This window comes from Sarcophilus harrisii, chromosome 1 (assembly GCF_902635505.1).
Source record: "Sarcophilus harrisii chromosome 1, mSarHar1.11, whole genome shotgun sequence".
NCBI lineage: Eukaryota > Metazoa > Chordata > Mammalia > Dasyuromorphia > Dasyuridae > Sarcophilus > Sarcophilus harrisii.
Window position 1 is genome coordinate 123,390,527 of NC_045426.1, and position 24,912 is coordinate 123,415,438.

Genomic DNA, 24,912 nt, shown 5'->3' on the forward strand with positions numbered 1-24,912 from the left:
AGTATGTGATTTGATCTTCCTTGTCACCATAGTAACTTTCTATGGTCAGAAACTTTTTCTATTATTTGTTCATTTTCCAGCATTTTACTCAGCCTTTAATTCTTTGTTAAAATAGGGTTCTGTTTCCAGGGTAACAGGATGCAAAATTCTAAGTTTCAGGGGTTTTGTGGCTGTTCTCAGAGATCCTTTTAGGGATCTGTAAGTTCTCATTTTTCCAAGGTGTTATGATTCAAGAAGAAGTGTGTTTGAGGGACTACAAGCACTTTTCTTCCCCAGAACTATGGGAAAAGTCCCTGCTTCAATATGGTTGTAAGTTCTAGTGTGCTAAAGCTATCACTGCTGCTATTCCTAATTTAATGGCTCCCAAGGTTCCTTCCTGTTTTGCTGGAGCTGAGGTTGTCTATGGCAGACTGTGCTATACTCTCACCCTGCTGCAAAAGACCTTTCCTACTGATCTTCTAAAATGTCTTCAGCTGGAAAATGATCCCATAGCATCTTTTTTGTGGCTTCTGATGCTCCAAAATTAGATTATTTAGTAATTAAATTAGGAATGTGGACAGGCTTGGAGGAGCACTCAGGTGAGTTCTTGTGTTTACTCTGCCATCTTGGCTCTGCCTCCCCCACTCCCCAGCTTCTTAACTATGGGTCACAACTCCATGTGGAGTCTTAGAACTGAATTGAGGGTTTGCAAAATTATGATTCATTATTTATAAGTGTTTGATTTATATGCACATTTTATACCTATATACCAAACACAAACACATAAAAATTTCTCCAGTGATAGTCATGAGTGGGAAAAGGCCCACTATCCCATCACATCTCTCCTTTGTTATTACATATATCAATTCTATCTGATATCTTGGATTTCAGCCCTTCATCAGATGAATCTGCTGCAAATATTTTTTTCCTAAATAATTATTTCTCCCGTGAGTCTAACTGGATTGATTTGGTTTGTGCAAAATCTTTTCAGTTATATGTAAATCAAATTGCCTACTTTATCTCCTGTGGTCATCTCTATTCCATTTGATTAAAAAAAAAATTCTTCCCTTTCTCTTCTTCTGTTTTCAATGTGACCTTTCATATCTAAGTCATTTATCCATTTGAAGCATTGTATATGGTATAAAGCATGAGATGTTTATTTTAAACTGGTTTCTATCAGACTGCCTTCTAATTTTCCTATCAATTTTTTTTTAATCGAATAGTGGGAACTTACCCTAGTAGTTGCTATATTTGGGTTTCTGGATCTATTCTGCACTTGTTCTGTTCCACTGATCAACTTTTCAATATTTCTATTTTTAAATTAGTATCAAATAGTTTTTTGATAACTACTGCTTCCTTACTATTCTCTTTTCCCCATGATTTTCCTTGAGATCTTTGATCTTTTTTTTTCTTTTAGATGAATTTTGTTACTATTTTTTCTAGTTCAATAAAATAATCTTTTGGTAATTTGGCTAATATGACACTGAATCTATAAATTAACTTATATAGTATTTTAATTTTTACTATGTGTGCACAGGCCAACCATGAGCAATTAATCTATCTCCAATTATTTAAAGTCTCTGTGTGTCTTAGTAGCTGGACTCCCAGATATTTTTACATGTTCTGTAGTTATTTTGAATAGGATTTCTGTATTTTTCTCTTCCTGTTAACTTCTCTTGGTAAAAAAAAAAAAATACAAACACATTTTTGTGTCCATTTTATTTGCTATTGTTTAGTCATTTTTCAGTCATGCCCAATTCTTTGTGACCCCATTTTGAGTTTTCTAGGCAAAGATACCAGAGTAGGTTGCCATTTTCTTTTCCAGCTAATTTTACAGATGAAGAAACAGACAAACAGGACAAGTGACTTGCCTAAGATCATAATATCAGCATCTAAGGCCAGATGTGAGCTCAGAAAGAGGGCTTTTTCTGTTTTAGGCCCAGCACTTTATTCACTGAACCACCTAGCTGTTCTTTGCTTACTACATTAATTAGTTTATTAATTGTTTTGGTTAATATTAAATAAATATGTAGAGTTCCTTAAATAAACTATCATACCATTTGCAAAAGTACAGATTTTATTTCTTCTGTTCCTATACTTTCACTCAATTTCTTTCTTTTAGTTCTATTGCCATACTTGGAATTTCTAGAATTATATAAAATGAGAATGGTAACAAGAGAAAAGGTTTTATATTTTAACCCCTAAATATATAATAGAATCCTTTATCATTAATCATTACAAATAATACTAGTTTGGGGATTTAAATAGCAATTATTTGCCAAATTAAGGAAGGGTCTATTTATTCCAAAACTTTTAAGTGCCATTAGCTTAAAGGGATACTGTAGTTTATTTTTATATGTTGATATAATTATATGATTTTTATTAATATAGTCTATTACATTCATAATTTTCCTAATTTTGGCCAATCCCGAATCACCTAACTTTGTCAAGTGTGATTTTTAAATATATTGTTATATCCTTTTTGCTAATAATTTATTAATTTTTTTCATCAGTATTCATTGTAGATAGTGACCTATAATTTTCTTTCAGTGTTTTATCTCTCTTCAATTTGATCCTCTCCAAGATTTTATTCATCTGAAAAAAGGAGTTTGGCAGGTTACCATCTTTCTTTATTCCTGCAATGTATGTAATAATGTATAGTTAATTATTCTTCAAATGTTTGCTAGAATTCATTTGTAAATTCATCTAAGTTCATTTTATTTTTCTTTCAGAGTTCATTTATGGCTTTTTGTTTTTTCTGATTTACTTAAGTTTTCTATTTTCTGGGTTACTTAAGTTTTCTATTTCTTATTCTATCAAACTAGGCATTTTCTATTTTTAACAAATATTCACTTTATTTAACAGGTTTGTTGGCACATAATTTAGCAAAATAGTTTCTAAGGATTTTCTTCATTTCCCTTTCATCCTCTATGAATTCTTTGGTATGGTGATTCTCCTTAAAAATTCTAATTAGCTAAAAGTTTACCTATTCTTTTTTAAAAGCTCCTAGTTTTATCAGTTCAAAGAAAATTTTTTTTTGCCTTCAGGATTTCTATTTTTGCGTTTCCTTGGGATTTTTTGAATTGTTATTTTTCTAGGCTTTTTTTTTTAGTACCAAGGCCAATTTGTTGATGTGTTCTTTCTTTCTCTTGCTGATGAAAATGTCTAGATATAAATTTTCCACTAAGTACTGATTTGGCTGTATCCCAAAAGTTTTGATATGGTGTTCCATTGTTGTCATCTCCTCTGATTAAATTGTCTATTGTTTCTGTGATTTATTCTTTGGTCTAGATAAATCTTATGATTAAGTTAGTCATCATTTAAGTTTGAATTCTTTTTTTTTCCATATGCCCTTTAGTATAATTTTATTGCATTTTGTTCAGTAACAAATATGTCCAAAATTTCTTTCTTTTTGAATTTAAAAATAACCCAAGGTATTGTAAGAGGAAGAGGTAAAGTTGGATGAATTCCAGACATGGAGTGATAGTCACTTCAAAGGTACAAAGACAGAAAGTGAAGTATCACAAGTAAGGAACACCAAGAAAGCCAATATGACAAAACCATAGAATAATTCCATAGTTAAGCAAAGTATGTAAGAAAGTTGGAGAGATAATCCAAGGTCAGATTACAAAGGGTTTTAAAAGTTTATAATAAAGCTTATTATAGGATAGCTTATAAAACCAATAGCTTATATTTGTTCCTAGAAGTGATTTTTTGACTTTATTGAATAAAAAAAGTGAAACAGTCAGACCTGAACAGCAGGAAAATTACTTTGACACCAACATGAAAAATGAACTGGAGAGGCAAGAAATATAAAGAAGGGTGGCCAATTAGAAGATTTTTGCAATTGTCCAGGCAAGAGGTGATAGAGGTGATTTTGATAGTAATAATAGTAATAGTACTTTATAATAGCTGTAGAAATAATGACAGATAAATATTATGAGCTATGTTATCTCATTTGATTCTCACAACAAACCTGGGTAGTGAGTGCTATTATTAAATATTCATTTTTATAGAGGAGGAAAATATCCATTTTATATTTACAGAGAAAGGTTAAATGACTCAGGCAGAATCTCACAGAAAGTGTGTTTGATATAGGATTCAAATTCAAGTCTTTATGAGCTGGGGTCCTAATTTTATATCTATATAGGGGTGTGTGTGTTTACATATATTTTCCATTTCCAATTATAGGTACATTACACACAGTTAAAGTAATTTCCAGTTACATGTAAAACATTTTTACATTTGTTTTTAAAACTTTGTCTTCTACATTCTCTCCTGCCCTCCCTCCCCACCTCCTATCCCCAATAAGAGGAGATGATTGGTGGATTCTTTCTATTTCTATTTTACCCTCTGGTTCTAGAATATCAAGGCAATTTTCCTTGGTAATTTTTTGAAAAATGTCTAGGCTCTTTTTTGATCATGGCTTTTAAGCAGGCCAATAATTTTTAAATTATCTCTACTGGATCTATTTTCCAGGTCAGTTGTTTTTCCAATGAGATATCTCACATTGTGTTCTATTTATCATTCTTTTGGTTTTGTTTTTTTGATTTCTCATAAATTCATTAGCTTCCATTTGCTCAATTCTAATTTTTAGGAATTATTTTTCTAGACTCACATGAATTGATGCTAAGTGAAGTAAATAGAACCAATGGAACATTGTGCACAGCAACAAGATTGTGTGATGATCAACTTTCATGGACTTGGCTTTTTTCAGCACTGAGATGATTCAAAGCAATTCCAATATTCTTGTAATGGAAAGAGCCATCTGCAGCCAGAGAGAGAACGATGGAGACTGCATGTAGATCAAAGCATATATTTTTCCCTTGTTGTTGTTTGCTTGGTTAGTTTTTTCTTGTTTTCTCATGTTTGATCTGATTTTTCTTGTGCAGCATGACAGATATGGAAATATGTTTAGAAGAATTGCACGTTTAATCTATATCAGATTGCTTGTTATCTAGGGGAGGGAGAGAAAAGGGGAGAAAAATCTGGAACAAACCTTTGCAAAGGTGAATGTTAAAAAAAAATCTTTGCTTATATTTGGAAAAACAAAAAGCTATTTTTAAAAAAAGTAATTATTCAGGGCAGCTAGGTGGCACAGAGGATAGAGTACCAGCCCTGAAGCCAGTAAAACCTGAGTCAAATCTGGCCTTTAGCTACTTAATACTTTCTGGGCAAGTCACTTAACCCCAATTGCCTCAGCAAAATAAATAAATAAAAATTTAAGAAAGAATTATTTTCCTCAGTGAGCTTTTATTCCCCCCCTTTCCCATTTTATTATTTTTGCTTTTTAAGGCATTCTTCTCCTCATTAGCTTTTTGTATTCCTTTTGAATCACTCATTTATCTTCCCAAGCTTTTTTCTACCTCTCTTACTTGATTTTCAAAATCTCTTTGGAGTTCTTCCATGGCCTGAGACCAATTCTTTTTTTTTTAATATTTTTTAAAATTTTTAAATAATTATAACTTTTTATTGACAGTACATGTGCATGGGTAATTTTTTTACAAGATTATCCCTTGCACTCACTTCTGTTCCAATTTTTCCCTTCTCTCCCTCTACCCCCTCCCCCAGATGGCAAGCAGACTTATACATGTTAAATATGTCACAGTATAGACTAGGTACAATATATGTGTGCAGAACCAAACAGTTCTCTTGTTGTACAGGAAGAATTGGATTCAGAAGGTAAAAATAACCTGGGAGGAAAAACAAAAATGCAAGCAGTTTATACTCATTTCCCAGTGTTCTTTCTCTGGGTGTAGCTGCTTCTTTCCATCATTGATCAATTGGAATTGAATTAGATCTTCTCTTTGTCAAAGAAATCCACTTCCATCAGAATACATCCTCATATAGTATCATTGTTGAAGTATATAATGATCTCCTGGTTCTGCTCATTTCACTTAGCATCAGTTCATATAAGTCTCTCCAAGCCTCTCTGTATTCATCCTGCTGGTCATTTCTTACAGAACAATACCAATTCTAATTTTTCTTTGAAGCTTTGGATGTAGGAGCTTTGACTTTATCTTCTTCTGAGTGTGTGTTTTGATCTTCCTTGTCACCATAATAACTTTTCATGGTCAGAAACTTTTTCTGTTGTCTGCTCATTTTCCTAGCCTATTAATCACCTTTTAACTCTTTGTTAAAGTAAGACTGTGTTTTCAGGGTGGAGGGTGCACTGTCCCCATCTTCAGAGGCTTTGTACAGTTGTTTTCAGAGATCCTCCAGGTCCCTGACTGCTCCACTGTGGCTCTAAGATCTAGAGTGCTAAAGCCACAGTGTCCTTCCTCAGTGCTAGTAAAGAGGGCTGAGAGGCCTCTGGAAGCTGACCACCACACTGCCCCTGCCTGCTCCTGCTTTGCCAGTCTCTCAAGTTTTCCTCATCCTAGTGAGGCAAACCTTTCCTGCCAATCTTCCAAACTGCCTTTGTATCTCTGGGTTGAGAGGTCCCAAGGCTCTGTAGTGCTTTACTGGTGCTTGAGCTGGGGCTGTGCTGGTGCTGCTTTCACTGGGACTGCCCTGTACTCCTGCCCTGGTGCAACAAACCAGATGGTGCTGCCCTTCCAAGGTGTCTTTGGCTGGAAAACTTTTCCATTACAAATCTTTGTGGTTTCTGACACTCTAAAATTTGTTAAGAGTCATTATTTAAAGGAATTTAGAGAGATTTGGGGGGAAGCTTGGGTGAATCCTTGCCTTTATTCCACCATCTTGGCTCCTCCTCCCCATCATTCTGTTCCATTCTTTCCACCATGCAGCCTATCTGGTTTGATGAGTATCCTAACTAAGGCAGTAGCCATGTGAGAAGAAAGAAAAGAATTGATGTCAGAAATCTTTTGCAGGTTGAACTAACCAGAATTGTCAATCAAATAAACATGTAGAATGAGGGAGAGGGTGAGTGGAAGTTGGATGGAAATAAAAAGGGAAGTTTGAAGAAAGAGTAAGTTTTAAAGAAAAGATAATAAATTTCAGAGGCCTGTGGAATATCCAGTTTGAAATATTCAGCAAGAATTTGGAAATAGCTGTGCTTAACTATAGCTTACTTGGGGAAGGTAGAAAGGATGAAAAGGGGGGAAAAGAATAAAGTTTTTTTAAGTGCACAGCAGAGAACAAAAGATTCTACAAGGAAACAAAGAAAAAATGGACACTCCTGGACATAATTTCTTCTTGATCTGGAAATTTATTGTTGTATATTTTGAATCCTCCCTTATATTCTGTTGGGCATATGACAATGTTCTGTTCTGTTTTCCTTTTCTGTCTTTCTCTTTTATATTCTGTTTTTTAAATAAACAGATAAAAAAGAATCTGGAGATAGATAACTGAAGCTCAGGAAAGAGACTAGAGCTAAATATATGGATTTGGGAATCATTTGCATAGAAGTGGTGCTAAACTTAGAGGAACAAATGAGATCACCAAGTGAAAGAGTATAAATAAATTAGAGAAAAGTATACAAGACTTGGGAGGTAGGCATAGCTGAGATTTATGCTATGAATGAGGAACCATTAAAAGAGATTGAGAAGAAAGTGTTAGACAATGTAGTAAGAGAACCAAGATTGTGGTATAGAAAAAAACTAGAAAGAAGAAACTATGTAGGAGGAGACAAAAAGTGTCAAAACTGTCAAATGCTGTAGAAATGTCAAAAAAAAAGAGAAGAATTGAGAAAAATCATTAGACTTTAGAATTAAAAGGCCACTGGTAAATTCAGAGAAAGTAGTTTCAGTTGAGTGATGAGATAATAAGCCATACTGAAAAGAAATTACAAGAGGAAGAGGAAAGGAAGTAGAAGCAATAGGTATGGGCAGCTTTTTCAGAGAATTTGAGTGTAATAAGAAGAAATAGTAAGATCTAGAGAGATTTTTGTTTGTTCATTTTTCCTTAGGAATGAAAAATTTTAACATGCTTGAAGGTAGCAGGGAAGGAACTAGTAGATAGAGTAAAATTGAAACAGCTTCTATGGGAAATGGGATCAATCAAGACTCAATAAGGAAAGAGCAAAAGGATTGTTTTACTGCAATGAGGATTAGATCACATAAATTGATATAAGATCATATGAGTTTATAATAGTGGTGTACAGCATGGTAACTCATTCACATTTCTATGAATTGATATAGGCTAAAGGACCATTTGACTGGCTAACTTACTGATAAATCTTCCTGAATTTAGGCTGATTTTTAGACAAGAGGTAGTCTTATCCCTGAACCATTACAGAGTGGGAGACTCTTCTGGAGCCTGTTTTACTTTGGCAGTCTTTGAAAATTCAGGGCCATACCTCTCTAGGTGTCAGAGGAGAATTATAAATCACAGAATATTAATGCTAGAAGAGATTTGAGAGGTCATCCAGTTCAAACCCTCCTCATTTTACAGATGAAGTAAATAAAGTACATGAAAGTTCAATGATTTCTCAAGGTCACAAAGCTTATTTATGAGTGTCAGGGTTGGGATTACACCTTAGATTTTCTGACTGCAGTATAGAACTATATTCACTATGTCATTGTTGGTGTTTGTTGTACAGTTGTGGCTAACCCTTCATGGCTCCATTTGGAATTTTCTTGGTAAAGATACTGGAGTGGTTTTCCTTTTTTTCCATCTCATTTTACAGATAAGGAAACTGAGGCATATAGGGTTAAATGCCCAGAATCATACAGCTAGTAAATATCAGATTTGGACTCAAGAAGATGAGTCTCCTTGACTCTTGACCCAGAACTCTGTGCACTATGGTACCTCCTGGCTGTCCTAATAGTCACTCTAACAAATTCTTTAGAGTCTACAATATACATATCAAAGCCTTAAATGTTAGGACTATCTGGCTACAGATCTTCATGACCTGTTCTAGAAAATGATTTGTTTGGAACAATCTAACCTTTCCTCCTCAATCAACTTTGGAAAGATTGATCTGGCTAATCATGGGCTAGTAGCCATAGTCATGTCTATCTCCTGGTGACCAGTGAGAGACAGACCAGTGACCATCTCTCAGTGGGATGGTCAATCAGGTTAAGACTGTATATCATCTGAAAATCTTCCTAAGTTCAGGGAGACTCATCACTAATATTGTGAAGATTTGTCAGCCACAGAAACTCACAGATTCCTGATTTAGAGAAAATGTGAGACAGGAGGCCAATAGAAAGAGCACTCACACTGCCTCTGGAATCAAGAGATCTGGATTTAAATCCTGTCTCTGACAGTGGTAGTTACCCAAGTTCCTTGTGCCTCAGTTTCCTTGTTTCTTGATCTGGGATATGGCTTGATGGAGCAGGGAACAGGGGCTACATAAAAATTACAGCAAAGATAACAAAAGACAATTTGGACTTGAGTTCAGACCCTAACTCTACTACTTACTACATGTGTGATCTTGAGGTAAACCACATCAGCCATTTCCTCATCTGTAAAATGAGGAGAATAAAATGAATATTACTTGAATTTATTGTCTTCTGACTCCTGCGGTTTGTTCTCTGGGAAGAGGTATAATTTCCAGATTCCCTGTTCTTTCTGTGATTCCTTCCATTGCTCCTGTGGTATGGCTTTCAATACACAATTTGATATCCATTAATAGTGACTGAACAGCCAGTTCAGTTCAAGACCTATAGCATGACTGCTCTCTTTCATCATATAACCACTCAGTCTATATAATCTTGACAACTCTAATTAGCCATAGGAAACCTAAACTGTGCAAACGAGACAGAGACCCATTTTTTGTATTCCAGGAGGTTGAAAGTCATTCTCCTGAATCAGTATATTTAGGAGTCAAGAAGTGACCAAGTGCCTGAAAAGAAATTAAGAAAGTCCTGAATTCTGAGGAGGAACTTGAGGGGTAGGGGTGACCAGAAGCAGGTATACATACATATATATATATGTATGGGGATATATATATATATATATCCCCAAGGTTTACAGAGGTAACTTTCAGGTGATAATGGTATCAAGACCTTTTAGCCAGACTAATTTGTAAACAACTTCACAGAAATCTACTCATTATTTTCAGAGTAAATAATTTCTATATCTGCCACTTATTCTGCTTTTACCTCCTAAGAGACAATGGAAGTTGCTTCCATGGGCTAGCAGAGAAAGATGGTGGGACTCCTTTATCCATGACAAGCCACTTGCTTGGAGGGGGTAATTAATTGGAAGATTTTATGAAGGAAGCATAACCTTAGCTGAGTTTTGAAGGGAGAAATTCCACAGAGGGAAAAGGCAAAGGACTTCATTCCAGCCATGGAGAATGGCTTGCACAAAGATATAAGGAGGGGAGTGGATAAGACAAATGTAGGGAACAGGGAGTAATTTGGTTTGACTGGTGCATGGAGAATGGGAAATATCTAAAGGAGATTAATACAAAATAAAGCTAGAAAGATGGAATGTTATCATATTGTAGATGATCTTAAATGTCCCCTAAAGCTAAAGAGTGTATATTTTATGCAGTAAATAAACAGTTATGGTTTCACCAACTTTCTAGGGAGTATGCTCCAAAATAGCCCCCTGTTTCTTGTACTTCTCTTGTCTGAGGTTGCTCAAAAAATATTAAATAATTCCACAGTGAGCTGATAGTAGCATTAGAAACTCTCCTTTATTCATTTAGTTTCAAGATAAGCTCCTGGTGACCCCCTGGAGTGGAAAAAATGAAATGATTTTTTCAGCAAGGTATGGCTTCTAAGGGGGATAGCTAATTTGGTTAGCAGCCATTTTTCTGCACTTTCATGAAATAAATTATGACCTTCACTTTAGGAAATTGATGGGCTTGCTTAAGAAGGCAGCTATATACAATTTCCTTTTCTCACTGTCTATGCTAATTGGATGATATCAGTTCCTAATTGGATGCATCAGAAAAGTCCTAAAAAACCTGCTGCCATCAAACCTAAACTAGTTAAATGAAATCTTGACTGGAACTATAGGAGTGTTCTAAATTCATGTGTATTCCCAAGAAGCAAAAAAAAAAAAAATGAAGGAAACAAATACATTTTGAAATCCCATTCAGTTTAATATATTGGATCAATATGTCATAGAATGGTCACCATTATGGGATTTGTGACACGCTCACTGTATAATGCTCAGATTGGTTATATTAAATCATGTAAATAACATTGGTGAAGGACATTTACAATACAGACAACATGACAGCTGCTATTCTCTAAATGTCAATACTTGAAGTTTAAAAGCGTGGGAGAATTCCATATCTCAGTCGCTCTGTAGATATGCAGAAGTTTATTAAATGAGGCCAGATGAGTTCTAAAACATGAAATGAAAGAGATGAAAAGGACCTGAGAAAATAGGGACATGAAACATTGGCTTTTAGAGAAACATGGGGCATTATAACATAGAATGTTATGGCTATAAGGGACCTTATTAGTTTTTTAGTCAGCCACTCCATTTTACAGATGAGTAAATTAAAACCTATAAAAAGTAAATAATTTGCACAAAGTCGCATTGCCAGATAGTGGTAGAAATGGGATTAGAACTTAGGCCTTCCAACTCCCAGGACCCTTTCATCTTTACCATATTGCGTCACAGTTTATGCTTGTGCTGTTCAGTTAGTTTAGAACTCTCCAAACTGTCTGTAATAATGTCCCCCTTCTATATTTGGAACCTATATATGTAGCAGACTCAGTTGTTTATCCTCATTCAGGGAGGAGGAATTTTTTCTGAATTCTGGCTAAAAGAAATTATCATGTATGCTCTGCCATGAAAGTCATCCTCTGATTCTTCGGGGTTACAGTGAGATGACCCTCAATTCTAGGAGGCTATGCCAGCAGATTATAGAGAGAGTCAGATTGGAAAGTCTTCAAGAATGTGGCTGGTAATGGATTCTATCTGTAGGCCAACTATTCTAGTGAAGTGAGAAGCTTATTCCCAGGAATCTAGCCATAAGGTGACTTGCTTTATTTTTTTAATAGCAATAATTCTTGAAGATCTTCTCCTATGGCACGGAGAAACTGTGGTGCACTTTTGTGGAAGGAATATCCTTACTAACAAAATGACAAGTGTTTTGAAGTCTGATTGTGCCATATATGTCACCAATTTTCAAAAAATTAGAATATGTCTGGGTGACATTTCAAACACCCAAGAGATAAATGAATGAAAAGATACTTATGTAATGGGGGGACTGCTGTTATATTTATGAAGCAATTACTATATACCAATAATCATGCAATTCTACCCTCTAGTTTATATTCTAAATGGAGAAGATAACACACAGAGGAATGTGGCCAGTTGGGGTATTTTGGTCAGGGAAGTCGGAGAGATGATTAGAGTCACAAGGTAAGTAATTAATGCTGCTATTAATTTGATTATTCTTCCCAGAGCTAGAGGTGAGAAGGGTAGAGAGAAGGTTAGGAGATCACTAGCATGGCAGGGTATTTAGTGTTCTGGGTTGGTCTAGATTAGTGAACTCTCATCAATCAGAAACCAAGGGCCCCAAAACAGGAAATAAAAAACTAGATAGGAGGTCAAGGAAAGGATTAAAAGTACTCCTTTCCTCTAATTCTTAAGGCTCATTTTTCCTTTGTGAAGAACTGGAGTAGACAGAATGGGGAAAAGACCAGTGGAATTTGGCTGGATACTCAGAAGGATTTTGGACTGCCTAGAGTCAGAAATTATCATACTAAGTGGCTCTATAATTCATATTGCTTGTGAAAGAAAGATGCAACCAATGCAAGGGTCAGTGCGGTGTAATGTAAAGGACACTAGATCTAGAGGAAATTGGATTTGAGTGTTTACTCTTTATTTGAGCTCTGACATAGAGGAAATGGCTTTTATTGCTCTGGACCTCAGTTTTTTCCTCTGTAAAACTGAGACAATTATGGTGGCATAGTACAGTAGAAAGAGCCCCAGATTGATAGTCCTTGGTGGGAATGTTGGCTAGATGTCTTACTACCCATATGACTTTAAGCAAGTTACTTCCCTCCAAACTTGTTTCCTCAGTTGTAAGAAAAAGACAACAAGCTGGGCTCTGACATCACTTCCAACTTTGAATCTAAGATGTTGTGGATCCTAGTCAGACTATTTACCCAATACATTTATTGTGAAGAAAGGATATAAGAAATGGTGAAAATCTATAGAAATGAGAGCTTGCTGTTATCATTAGACATTTAGACAGACAGCAATAAGAAATCACCAGGCAGATACCCAATCCAATTGTTCACCATTCCTAAAACCTGTTCCACGCTTTCCCAATTTTCTCTCCTACCATGCTTTATTCACAGTTTTTTCCTCAGCTTGGAATGCCCTACTTCTGCATTTCTACTTGATGAAATCTTATTCCATCTTTCTATGGAAATGCTAACTCCTCCATGAAACCTTTCCTGATCCCTGTAGTCAAAAAGGAGTTAGCTTCTCTGAACTTCTGAAATATTTTAATTAGCATTTGCCAAATTCTACCTTTTATTATTAGACTTTTATTATAATATTATTCATTTTTATTTATATATTTATTCAGACCTACTAGATTATAAGGGAAGAAATTGTACATTATGACACAGGGCCCAATTTATCTATACACTTCTGCTGTATTCCAAGAAGCCAGCCTCTTTAGTTGCCTATGGCTCCATAGAGTTTGCCTTGCTTCCACTTTGTCATCCTCCCTAGCCCCTAACTTTCCAACAACATACCATTACCTAATGTTGTAGGACAATACACCTGAAGATAGCTATCTCATGGATGATAATAACCTACCTGGATTCACTCCTCAACAATTAACATAGTTCCAATCCGTCATACTTATTACCCTATTCCATCCCAATGATTCTGAAACCTCAATTGTTACTGTTCAAACCTCATTCTCTGTCACACATTGGCCACTCATTTATTCCCATTCCCTTGAATCCAATCCCTTTCTAACCTCCCAATTTAAAGCTTCTCAATTTAAAATTGTCAACTTCTGGAAGCAATAAACTGGGAAAACATTTTTACAGTCAAAAGTTCTGATAAAGGCCTCATTTCCAAAATACATAGAGAATTGACTCTACTTTATAAGAAATCAAGCCACTTTCCACTTGATAAGTCAAACAATATGAACAGACAATTTTCAGATGAAGAAATGGAAACTATTTCTAGTCATATGAAAAGATGCTCCAAATCATTATTAATCAGAGAAATGGAAATTAAGAAAATTCTGAGATACCACTGTACACCTCTCAGATTGGCTAGGATGACAGTAAAAGATAAGGCTGAATGTTGGAAGGGATGTGGGAAAACTGGGACACTGATGCATTGTTGGTGGAGTTGTGAATGGATCAAACCATTCTGGAGAGCAATTAAGAACTGTGCTCAAAAAGCTATCAAAATGTGCCATACTCTTTCATCCAGCAGTGTTACTACTGGGCTTATATCCCAAAGAGATCTTAAAGAAGGGAAAGGGACCCACATGTGTAAAAATGTTTGTGGCAGCCCTCTTTGTAGTGGCCAGAAACTGGAAAATGAATGGATGCTCATCAGAGAATGGATGAATAAATTGTGGTAAATGAATGCTATGGAATATTGTTGTTCTGTAAGAAATGACCAGCAGGATGATTTCAGAAAGGCCTGGAGAGACTTATATGAACTGATGCTGAGTGAAATGAGTAGAACTAGGAGATCATTATATACTTCAACAACAAAACTATGTGATGATAAATTCTGATGGATGTGGCCCTCTCCAACAATGAGATGAACCAAATCAGTTCCATTTGTTCAAAAATGAAGAGAACCAGCTACATCCAGAGAAAGAACTATGGGAAATGAGTGTGAACCACAACATAGCATTTTCACTCTTTTTGTTTTTGTCCACTTGCATTTTTGATTTCCTTCTCAAGTTATTTTTACCTTATTTCTAAGTTCGATTTTTCTTGTGCAGCAAAATAACTCTATGGGTATGTATACATATATCACATTTAACATATATTTCAACATATTTAACATGTATTGGTCTACCTGCTGTCTAGGGGAGGTGGTGGGGAAAGAAGGGAAAAAATTGGAAAGAAGGTTTTGCAAGGGTCAATGCTGAAAAATTACCCATGCATATATCTTGTAAATAAAAAGCTATAATAAAACAACAACAAATAGATAGATAGATAGATAGACAGACAAACGAAATTACCAACTTCTTGCTTTCAGGAATGTCTGCTCCATAGGTAACAAACTGGATTCTGTCTTGAATTTTTTCCTTCCTCCTGCCATCTTGTACTCACTGAGATCTGACACCCTCATAAAGATACATTTTCCCTGGCTGCCTTTTCAAAATTGGAAGTCTTTTTGCTCATACCCCCTATTCACTGGTTATGATAGAAGAGCCAATTTACTCCTTGTTCTCCATTGTTACTTGCAGGATATATCTCTCACACCACAATCCATTAATCTTTCCTTCTTTAAAATTCATTCAATACATATTTATCACCCAATCAAGATTCTGGTAGCTGTTTTCTATATATCTCCAGGAAATTCCCCTTTCCTTCCTTCAGTGAGTTCAGTGCATTGACCACAATCTTTCCTTTTCAAGTCCTGGTCATGTACCAGGGAAATTCTATATATACATACTGATATTTCCTCAAATATCTTAACCTCCAAATTCTTTGCTTAATTTCCCATAAACTACTCCTCTACCCCTATGAACTATGCATAGTTCAACCCTACAATGCCCTCTGCATCACCAGTCCATTTATCTTATTGAAGATCTTGTCTAGCTAAACCCTATATTTTGATTATTCCCACCATCCCATTCAGTGCCTTTGCCATTCATATGTTGGTGAATAGGACTGAAGAAAACCACAAAACCATGCTCACTGGGCTAGACATTCTTTTACATCTCCCTAACCAATTCATCATTACATTTATCATAGCAATTTTTTCAAACTTTTCATCCTCTCAAACCTCTGCAAGTTTACTTCTCCCTAATCAACCTCTCAGCTGAGAATCATAGCTCATATTTCACCTAGAAAATTGAGGTTTATCACAGAGAATCTTTCCCCCCATTTCTCATCTCACTCAAATGTCTTATAACATTTTGATCTCCTTCATACCTTTCTCATGTAATCACATGATCTTTCTCCTTTTCCAAAATAAACTCCTCGATATGCACAAGTGATTCCATTCCATTTTATCTTTTTCTGCTCTTACTATCTTCAATTGCTTTCCGTCTACTGACTACTTCCATCGCTATTTCTCCCACCTTCAAAAATACTTCACTTGAGCTGTCCTTACCTGCTAACTATTGTCTTATTTCTTTCCTCCCTTTTATGACTAAACTCCTTGAGAAGGCCACCCAAATGATGGTATTCATTAGTGCTTCCACTTCCTCCTCTAATTCCCTTAACTTTAATCAATCTGGCTTCTGACCTCATGATTCAAGTGAAATTCTCTCTCCAAAATTTCTAATGATCTTCCAATTGCCAAATCTAATCTCATCTTCTCTGAAGTCTTTGACACTGTTGATCAGTCTTTTCTCCTGAATACCTCTCTTCTCTATAGATTTTTATAATACTGATCTCTCCTAGTTCTTCTTATGATTACTTCTCTGTCTCCTTTGCTGGATCTTCATCTGGGTCCTTCCTACTAACCATGTGATTCCTCAAGGCTCCATCCTTGGAACCCTTCTCTTCTGTATTCTATTTCATTTGGTAATCTCTTAAATTCCAATGGATTCAGTTACCATCTCCATGCAGATAACTCTTAGACCTACCTGTTAACTATAATCTCTCTCTTGACCTACATCTTCAATTGCCTATTAGACATTTCAAACTGTATGTTCCATAGACATTTTAAATTTAACATTCCTCAAATTGAACTCACGATCCTTCCTCCTAAGAATATCACCATATATCATTCACATCATACTAAATACTATCTTTACCTCCTTGTTCTCTCTCAACCATCCCATATTCAATTAGTTAAGTCCTGCCATTTCTATTTTCATAATAGCATATATATATTTATATATATGTATATGTATATGTATATTCACCTTCTCTCCTCTGAAACTTGCTACTAAATCAGAATTTCAGAGTTGAATCTGAATGAGTATCTAGTCCAATACATGCCAAAGTATCCCCTTTATAACATAGCTAACAAATGTTTATCTACTCTTTGCCTGGAGTTGACTCTCTCTCTCTCTGAGGCAGTTTATGACACTTTTGTAAAGGTTTAATTATTAGGAATTTTTTCCTTACACATCAAGTCTAAATTTGTCTCTTTATTTCCTCCACTCATTACTCTCACAGAAGACAAGTTGAATAATTCTAATCTCTCATTCTTGTGACAGCCTTTCAAATGCTTAAAGACAGCTATCATGTCTCTCCTTTGTCTTCTCCAGTCAAACATCTCCAGTTCTTTCAAGTGTTAATCATATGGGATAACTCTGGATCTTTCTCCAGTTTGATTACTGGACATTTTCCAGCTTATCAATTTCCTTTCTCAAATATAACAGCTAAAATTTAACAAAATACTTCAGGTGTGGTCCAGGCAGAAGATAGTAGGATCATCACTCCCTTATTTTCATTTTCATTTAGTTATTTATATTTATTTTCATTTTCATTTTCTGTTGCAATCTAATATGGTATCAATTTTCTTGGCTGCTCTAGTATACTACTGATTTATACTGAGCTTGAAGGCAACTGGATTCCCTAGAATATTTTCAAACAAACTTGTTGTCTAGTTGATTTTTTTTCCATTCATTTATGAGATCTTCACATGTATCACTATTAATACTCATCGTAACCAATTTGGTCTGGTGTTCTAAGCTGCCAGGATCTTTTTGAACTCTGACTGTCAGCCAGCATATTAGCTATCCCTCTCGTTTTTTTGTCCTCAGCAAATTTGATAAATTTGCCATGTGTATCTGAATCCAATTCATTGATAAAAATCCTCAACACCATTGAGCCAAGCACAGATTCCTGGGGTACTTCCCTAGAAACCTTGTAAATGAAAACGAAATATTAATGATGACTTTTTTCAAAATGGTCATTCAACTAGTTTGGAGTCTATCTACTCTAATTGCTATTTTGCCCATATCTTTCCATCGTTTACAGCAAGAATGGTAAGACATTTTAATGGATGCTTTGCTAGAGTCTAGATAAACTAAATTTACAGCATTCCTTTAGTTTACCCATTTAGCAACCCTGTCAACAAAGAAAATAAAGCTGATCTGGAATGAGCTTATGTTTTTAATGATCTCCAATACTTCTCCTCAATTCTTTCCCAGACTCTGCACTATCCCTGGACTTCCTTTCCTCATCTTGGCTCCTAGGTAAACCAAGTCAAGTCTACAGCATGCTCTTAAGTCCCTTGTCCTTTTATCTTATTGAAGTTCTTGCCTTACCAAACCCCAGGCTAGCTCTTTGTGACTACATTCTAGGACTTTGACAGGAATTGAAATCAAGGTCACTAGCCTATTGTTTGTACACTCCATCTACTTTCCTTTAAAAAAAATTGGGACATTGGTCCTTCTCTGGATTTTTAATGCTTCTCTCAATCTCCAGAGACTTTCAGAGAACACAGTGGCTCAATAATCACATCTAGTAGAACTTTCCGTTTTCTGAGATGTAGTTCATGAACTCAATAAAAACAGCTAGGTGCTCTCATATGATCTCCTTATTATCTTAGTTATCAATTCTCTATTTACCATTTTTGTTCTAACCTTTAAAATTGAAAGAACATTCTCCTGAACAGAGAAAACCAAAATAAAACACTATCCCCATAACATTGTCTTCTCTCTATTATCCGCTATCATTGTCCCTTCCATCATAAACAGTAGCCCTAACATTTCTCTGACCATCTTTTTTCTCTTAATAATAAAGGCTAGCAATTACATAGCATTTTCAGGTTTGCAAAGTGCTTTACATCTGTTATCTCATCTGATCCTCACAACAGTCCAGGGAGGTAAGTATGATTATTATTCCCATTTTGCAGATAAGGAAAGTGAAGCTGAGAGAGATCACATCTTTAATAAGTGTCTGAGAAGGGATTTGAAGTTGTTTTCTTTATTCCAAGACCAATATTTTATCCAATCTAGCTGCCTGTTCAATACAGCTTTTTGTAATCTTTAGTTTTCTTCATCAGTCTTACTTTATTCTGAACTTCAGCAATCCTGAGACTGTTCTCAAAAAACCATGCCATGCAGTGGACATCTTATTTCTTTGAATTTGCATAGGTTGTTTTCTATACCTAGAAGGTATTGTTTCTTCATCTAATCCTTTTAGAATCCCTATTTCCCTTTAAAATTCAGCTCAGATGCCAGCAGCCACATGATGCTTTTCCAGATACTCCCAAGAACTAGTGTCTCCGAGCAACTTATAGAATTATATTTCCATTTAGGGACTTTTGTCTTAAGGCCATGTCAACTGACCCAGTTAGTTGTACAAAAGAAGATATTGAGCCATTGAACTGATAAACTGATGAAAAAGAAACCCAAAACAAGAAGTGAATGAAAGGTAATTGCAAGCACTGAATATACATGCTTAATGAGTTAAATAACATTACTTTCTCTTCCCCAAAGGAGGAGTTTTCTGCCATATTTGAACATGGGTTGTATGGCTAGGAAGGGGGAACTTATCAAGGAGAAACATGCAATAGATGGACCAGGAAGTCTGCTAACTTCATCATCCCTTGGCAGTAGGGCTACAAGGGAGGAAGCTTGCACTTCTGGATAGGAAATGAAAGGATTCTTTCTCCTATTTCTAAGAGCAGATTAGCCCAAGGACTACCCTTGGGTGGATCACTGGCTTTTTGCGAGAACTGTTAATAAACCAATTTATTTCATACACTCCCAAATCCTTTTTATCTTTATAATGTATTTCTAAGAGTTCCCCTTCACAAAAAATTACTATGTAGTTTATTTTGTAAATACTTACAGAGTATTTCCACAAGTTATCTCCTTTTATAGAACTGAAGCTCCTCAAGGACAGCTATTTAGTACATGGATAAATTACTGGGCTTGGAGTCAGGAAGACCTGAGTTTAAATGTGGCTCTAGGTATTTACTAGCTGTGTGATTCTGGGCAAGTCACTTAATACTGCTTCAATTCTTCATCTGCAATAATGAGTTGGAGAATGCAATGGCAAACCACCCCAGTGTCTCTGCCAAGAAAACCCGAAATGCATCACAAAGAGTCAGATTCAACTGAAACAATTTAACAACCAAAGAGTTAGCAGACATTCTTCCTTTTTTGTCTTTAGGTATTCAGAAGTTAATATAGTGCCCACCACAAATTAAAAATACTTATTTTCTGATTGTTACTTATCCTTGCTTCCATTTTCTCGACATGTCTTAAAATCTAAGTTGGTTAGTGTGTTCCCTTTGAGTATCTATTTTAGTCTTTTTAGATAATTGCTCTTTTTCTTCTTCATTAGAATTGTTTGCTTGTACTTTCAGATTTTCTTTCAAGGTTTTTATGTCTCCAGGGCTTGCTTTTTCTCTAAGATTTTAATCCAAATACCAAGAAACTTGGTCTTTCTGAGTCCTTTTATGATCTGAATGCTAATCCCCATCTGATCTTTTTCTACTTGAACTATACCATGGTAACAAAATCAAATAATCCCTTCCCAAACAGTAAAGTTACTAGTAATTGTCCAAATATACACTTATTCCTCAAATTCCTGCATTGTAATAATTTTAATATAAATTATCATTATTTGTACAATATTTTAAGATACCACAATTACCAGCATTTTCTAGTCAAGCTTGACCCCAAGGTTTTTAGACCTATAGGAGACCTTAGAAACCATCTAGTCTAACCTTATACTAATTTCACAAATTAGTAAACTGAGATTCAGAGAGGCAATACATGCCTACCTCAAGGGTCACACAGCTACTAAATATCAAAGTAAGGATTCAAATCTAGATCTGCTGAGAATTCATTGTCTTTTCTATCATGTCACTTCTTTGTCCTTCTTCTAGTACATCCTTGAAGACTTATTTATGACATTTGTTGCTGTTGTTTAGTTGCATTTCATCCTTCATGAACCCATTTGGGATTTTCTTGGCAAAGGTTTTGGAGTTGTTTATCATTTCCTTTTTCAGCTCATTTTATATATGAGGAAACTGAGGCAAACAGAATTAAGTGACTTGCCTCGTAAGACACATTTAGTGAGTCAGATTTAAATTTAGAGAGATGAGTCTTCCTGACTTCAGGCCAGCATTCTATTTAGTACTTCACCTAGCTGCATGACATTTACATTGAAGTGATTTTCACGTTTTTGTCTTAGTTGTGCTCTGTAGGGCTTATCAAAATAAACCTAATTTCTCTTCCACATGACATATCTTCAAATATTTGAAGAAAGCAGTGCTGTTCCTTTAGGTTCCCTCTTCTCTAGGTCTAAAGTTGTTTTTTCAGCCAGTTATTATATGATACAATTTCTAGATCTTCAACATTTCAGTTCATTAACTTCCATCTGAAAATGTGGGCCCAAATTTGCTAGTCTGCCTTACTTGAACTATGCTTAAGCCTTTGTATACATAAAATTCAGAATTTAACATTTATCTCTAATAAGTTTCATCTCAGTTTTTGCCTAGTTCCAGTCCATCGGATCCATCCAGTCCATCTCAGTCCATCGAGATCTTTTAAATTGGAATTCTGTCATCCAACATATTAACTTGTCCCTCTCAATGTTATGTCAATTGTGCATTTGATAAATATGTCTTTTTGTTTTGTTTTCATCCAAATCACAGATTTTAAAAAAATGTTAAACAGGATAGGACCAAGGACAGAGCCCTATAACGGATCATGAATGCATTATAAGCAACAATCTCTGGATGTGAGTGGTTTACTAGTTAAGAATCCATTCAACTTCATGCTCTTTCAGATATATTTTCTTTTTTATGGTAAAAGAATAGTTTTTTAATTAATATTTTATTTTTCCAAATACATGCAAAGATAGTTTTCAACTTTGTAACACTTTGTGTTCCAAATTTTCTCTTTCCCTCCTTCAATTACCCCCTCCCCAAGACAGCAAACAATCAGACATATTTTCTTATCCAAAAAGTTATCATTAGATATTTATCATGACAGTCTTATGTCATTATAGACTTTTCTCATGATATTCTAGGACTGGAGGGTTAAGAAGAAGATTTGAACTGCATAACAACAAATAAATAATGTCTTAAAAATTTTCAAATACTTGATATACACACTAATATTTGAAAATCTATGATAAAGAAAGTGAAGAGTTGATTTTTTAAAAACAATTTGGATAGTTTTTGAGTTATTTAGGAGAGATTCAAGTTAGAAGGGGAAAACTCAAGAAGATTCCAGATATTCCAGAGAAAAACTCAAATTAAAAGAGAAGCATTCAAGAAGGAATACATACAAAAGCAAGAGAACTCAAGGTGAAGGAGAATAAAAAGATCTTAAAGAGCAAAATGAGAAGGACTCAAAGAAAAGTTGATAAGATAAAGGCGGGAAAGTTGGAGAATACATTTCTCCCTCTTACAAGAAAACATAAAGAGACTCTAAGAATGCCTTTCTACTCTACAGGTTATCAGGTAAAATGTCCTTTGTAAAAAAATGGAAGAAGGGCTTCAATATGAAAACAAGTAAGAAAAAAAGATTCAAAGATTTTCAAAGCAGTACAGAATAATCTTGTGTGTTCAGAGTTTGAAAACTGAAAGAATAAGGCACAGAAGGTCAAAGAGAGAACTACTGACTACTTGTAGCTCTGTAGCAAATATCAGACTTTTCGTGAAGAAAAAAGAGATGGATTCCCTTAGACAAAGCAAATGTCTGTTATTCAAGAAATAATGATGGGAATCCAAGGATTATAAGGTAAGAAACCATATGGGGTATGATCAGAGAGAAAAGAAATGAGCAGTGGTTATTAGTCTTTAATTTTCTGCTGAGGGATACAGAAGTAGATGTTTGCCAACCTGGTATCAACAACTGAAAGGCATTGTGATAGAGGATTTTAAATTCAGTTTAAAATCAGGAAAGGCCTAGATTTGAATTCTGAAATGTATTAGTGGTGTGATGGTGAAGAAATCATTTAACGTTGGAGCCTCAGTTTCCCTATTTGTAAAATGAGAATAATAATATATGTGTACAATATCTACTGGTTTTTGTGAGGATCAAATGAGGTAACTTATGCAATATACCTAGCAAATCTCAAAGTCCCACATAAATGTCATCTATTATTAATTCTGGGTCTTATACATAGGATGAGAGGGAGAAATCTTCTTAGGGTTTGTCAAACTAAATGATCACTACTAATTTTACTGATTCACAGGTCCACATATGATGCTGTCAGAAGAAACTCAGAAAGCAGGAGAAAAGATGAATCCTTGTTCAAGAAATTTAAGACCACAGAAGTTCAGGTGATATTTCCATCATTGCTAGTGAATAAAGTCAAGAGAAAGATCAATTCATGAAGTGACTAAAGAGAGAGTATTTGAGACTAGAATTTGGGTTTGTGGAATTTTCTCTATTAAGATATATAAATGACTGACTCTTAGAGAGTAGTAGAATACCTAACAAGGGCTAGTTTTACAAAAAAGTATTTACCTGGAGTATTTGAAAATTTATTTCAAAGAGCTTTAAACTGAAAAGGAAGTAGGAAGGGGTGAATTGCTTGTCTGTCTACTAAACTATATGCTAGATGATAGGTTGGCTTTGAACAAAGGCTTACTGAACTATAATATGGGAAGGGAAAACCAGTATTACTTACATATTCTCTTTCTTCCTCATTTGAGCTATAACTTTTGTAAATCATATAAACCAGTAAAAGCCCAGGAAAGTTAAGTGAACTAAACCAAAGATCATAGATGTATCAGTACCATACTATGAACCCATTTCCACTAATACCAAAATCCATGCTCTTCCTACCATATCATGCTTCTGAGCTCTATATTTTCTTTGTAATACCTATTCAAAGATCACAGAGTTCTTAAAATCAATGGTAACACCAAGAATCATCTCATTCAAATCCCTCATTTTTAAAAAATGAAATACTGAGAAGAGAATTAACTTTCCTAAAGTTTGACAGGTAGTTAATTACAAAACCACCAGTAGACCAGATCTGACTCCTTGCCTAGAGTATTTTTCCCATGGCTCTCAACTTTTTGGTATTACTTTGACACTTGATCACATTATTGCTTATCATGTGGTGTTATTGCTTATCATGTGGCTGCTCAATTAGACTGCAATTAGAAAATAAGCTCCTCAAGGGCAGGACTCATGTTATATTACTTTGTCATAGTACCTAGTGCCATACAATGATGCCTTGACTATGGTAATAAAGATTTTTTAATTGACCATGTGTAAGACAATATGCATTTTAGACTGAATTTTTGGACCATTCTCAAAGATTTCACCTTCTTAATAATAAAATAGGGGATTGGATTATATAATTTGAGATTCCTCCCAGTTCTAATGTTCCATATTCTATATTTGCAAACCTTTTTTTAGCTCTAATATGCTATGTTATAATGCTCTTTTCTAGCTCTAAAATTCTCCAATTTTTTCCCCAAGGTCCCTTTGAGTTGGTTTAATGATTCTATGAATCTACATCCTAAACATAAAGAAGATTATACTATTCTGTCCATGGTAGGAACAGCTTTGTTTTATGTAACTTGGATCATCTCTCCTTAAGAGGAAAAGTAGTTGATTCTTGGCTGATCTGAAGAGCTAGTGGGGTGGCTTCTTTTTCACTTGATGCATAAAAAGAGTAATCTATGGCAAGTTTGTATTTTTGAGGTTTGAGGAATTCCTACTACCCAGTAAGGTCTTATTCTGACCCACTATTAGAAGAGAAGCAACAGCCATTTTAAATACCAATTGTATTCTTTTTAATCTCTTATTGTAAGTAAACTTATTTTTATTGAATTTTTAATGTTTCATGAATATTTTATTATGTTCTAATTGCAAACTTGAATCACTGGACTAGTCTGAGCTAAGCTTGTCCCTAAACACAAGTTTGGTAAATTATTACATTTTATTCCCACCTTCTATTCCCAACCACAATGGAATTTTCAGGATCTCAGGTTATTATTAAAACT

At 35.0% G+C, this 24,912-nt stretch overlaps 1 protein-coding gene and 1 long non-coding RNA gene across 4 annotated transcripts in view; one reads left to right on the top strand and one right to left on the bottom strand.

Moving 5' to 3' along the window:
- Window positions 1-24,912, bottom strand: part of GSG1L (GSG1 like) — a 361,289-nt gene that overhangs the window by 163,223 nt on the left and 173,154 nt on the right. The gene's annotated exons all lie outside the window — the stretch shown is intronic.
- Window positions 125-23,279, top strand: LOC116422842. 2 transcript variants are annotated; one of them, XR_004233380.1, is made up of 3 exons: window positions 125-578; window positions 12,126-12,219; window positions 23,145-23,279. It is a non-coding gene; the product is annotated as an uncharacterized LOC116422842 (long non-coding RNA). The 2 variants fall into 2 exon arrangements; XR_004233383.1 differs by having other exon boundaries at window positions 125-309.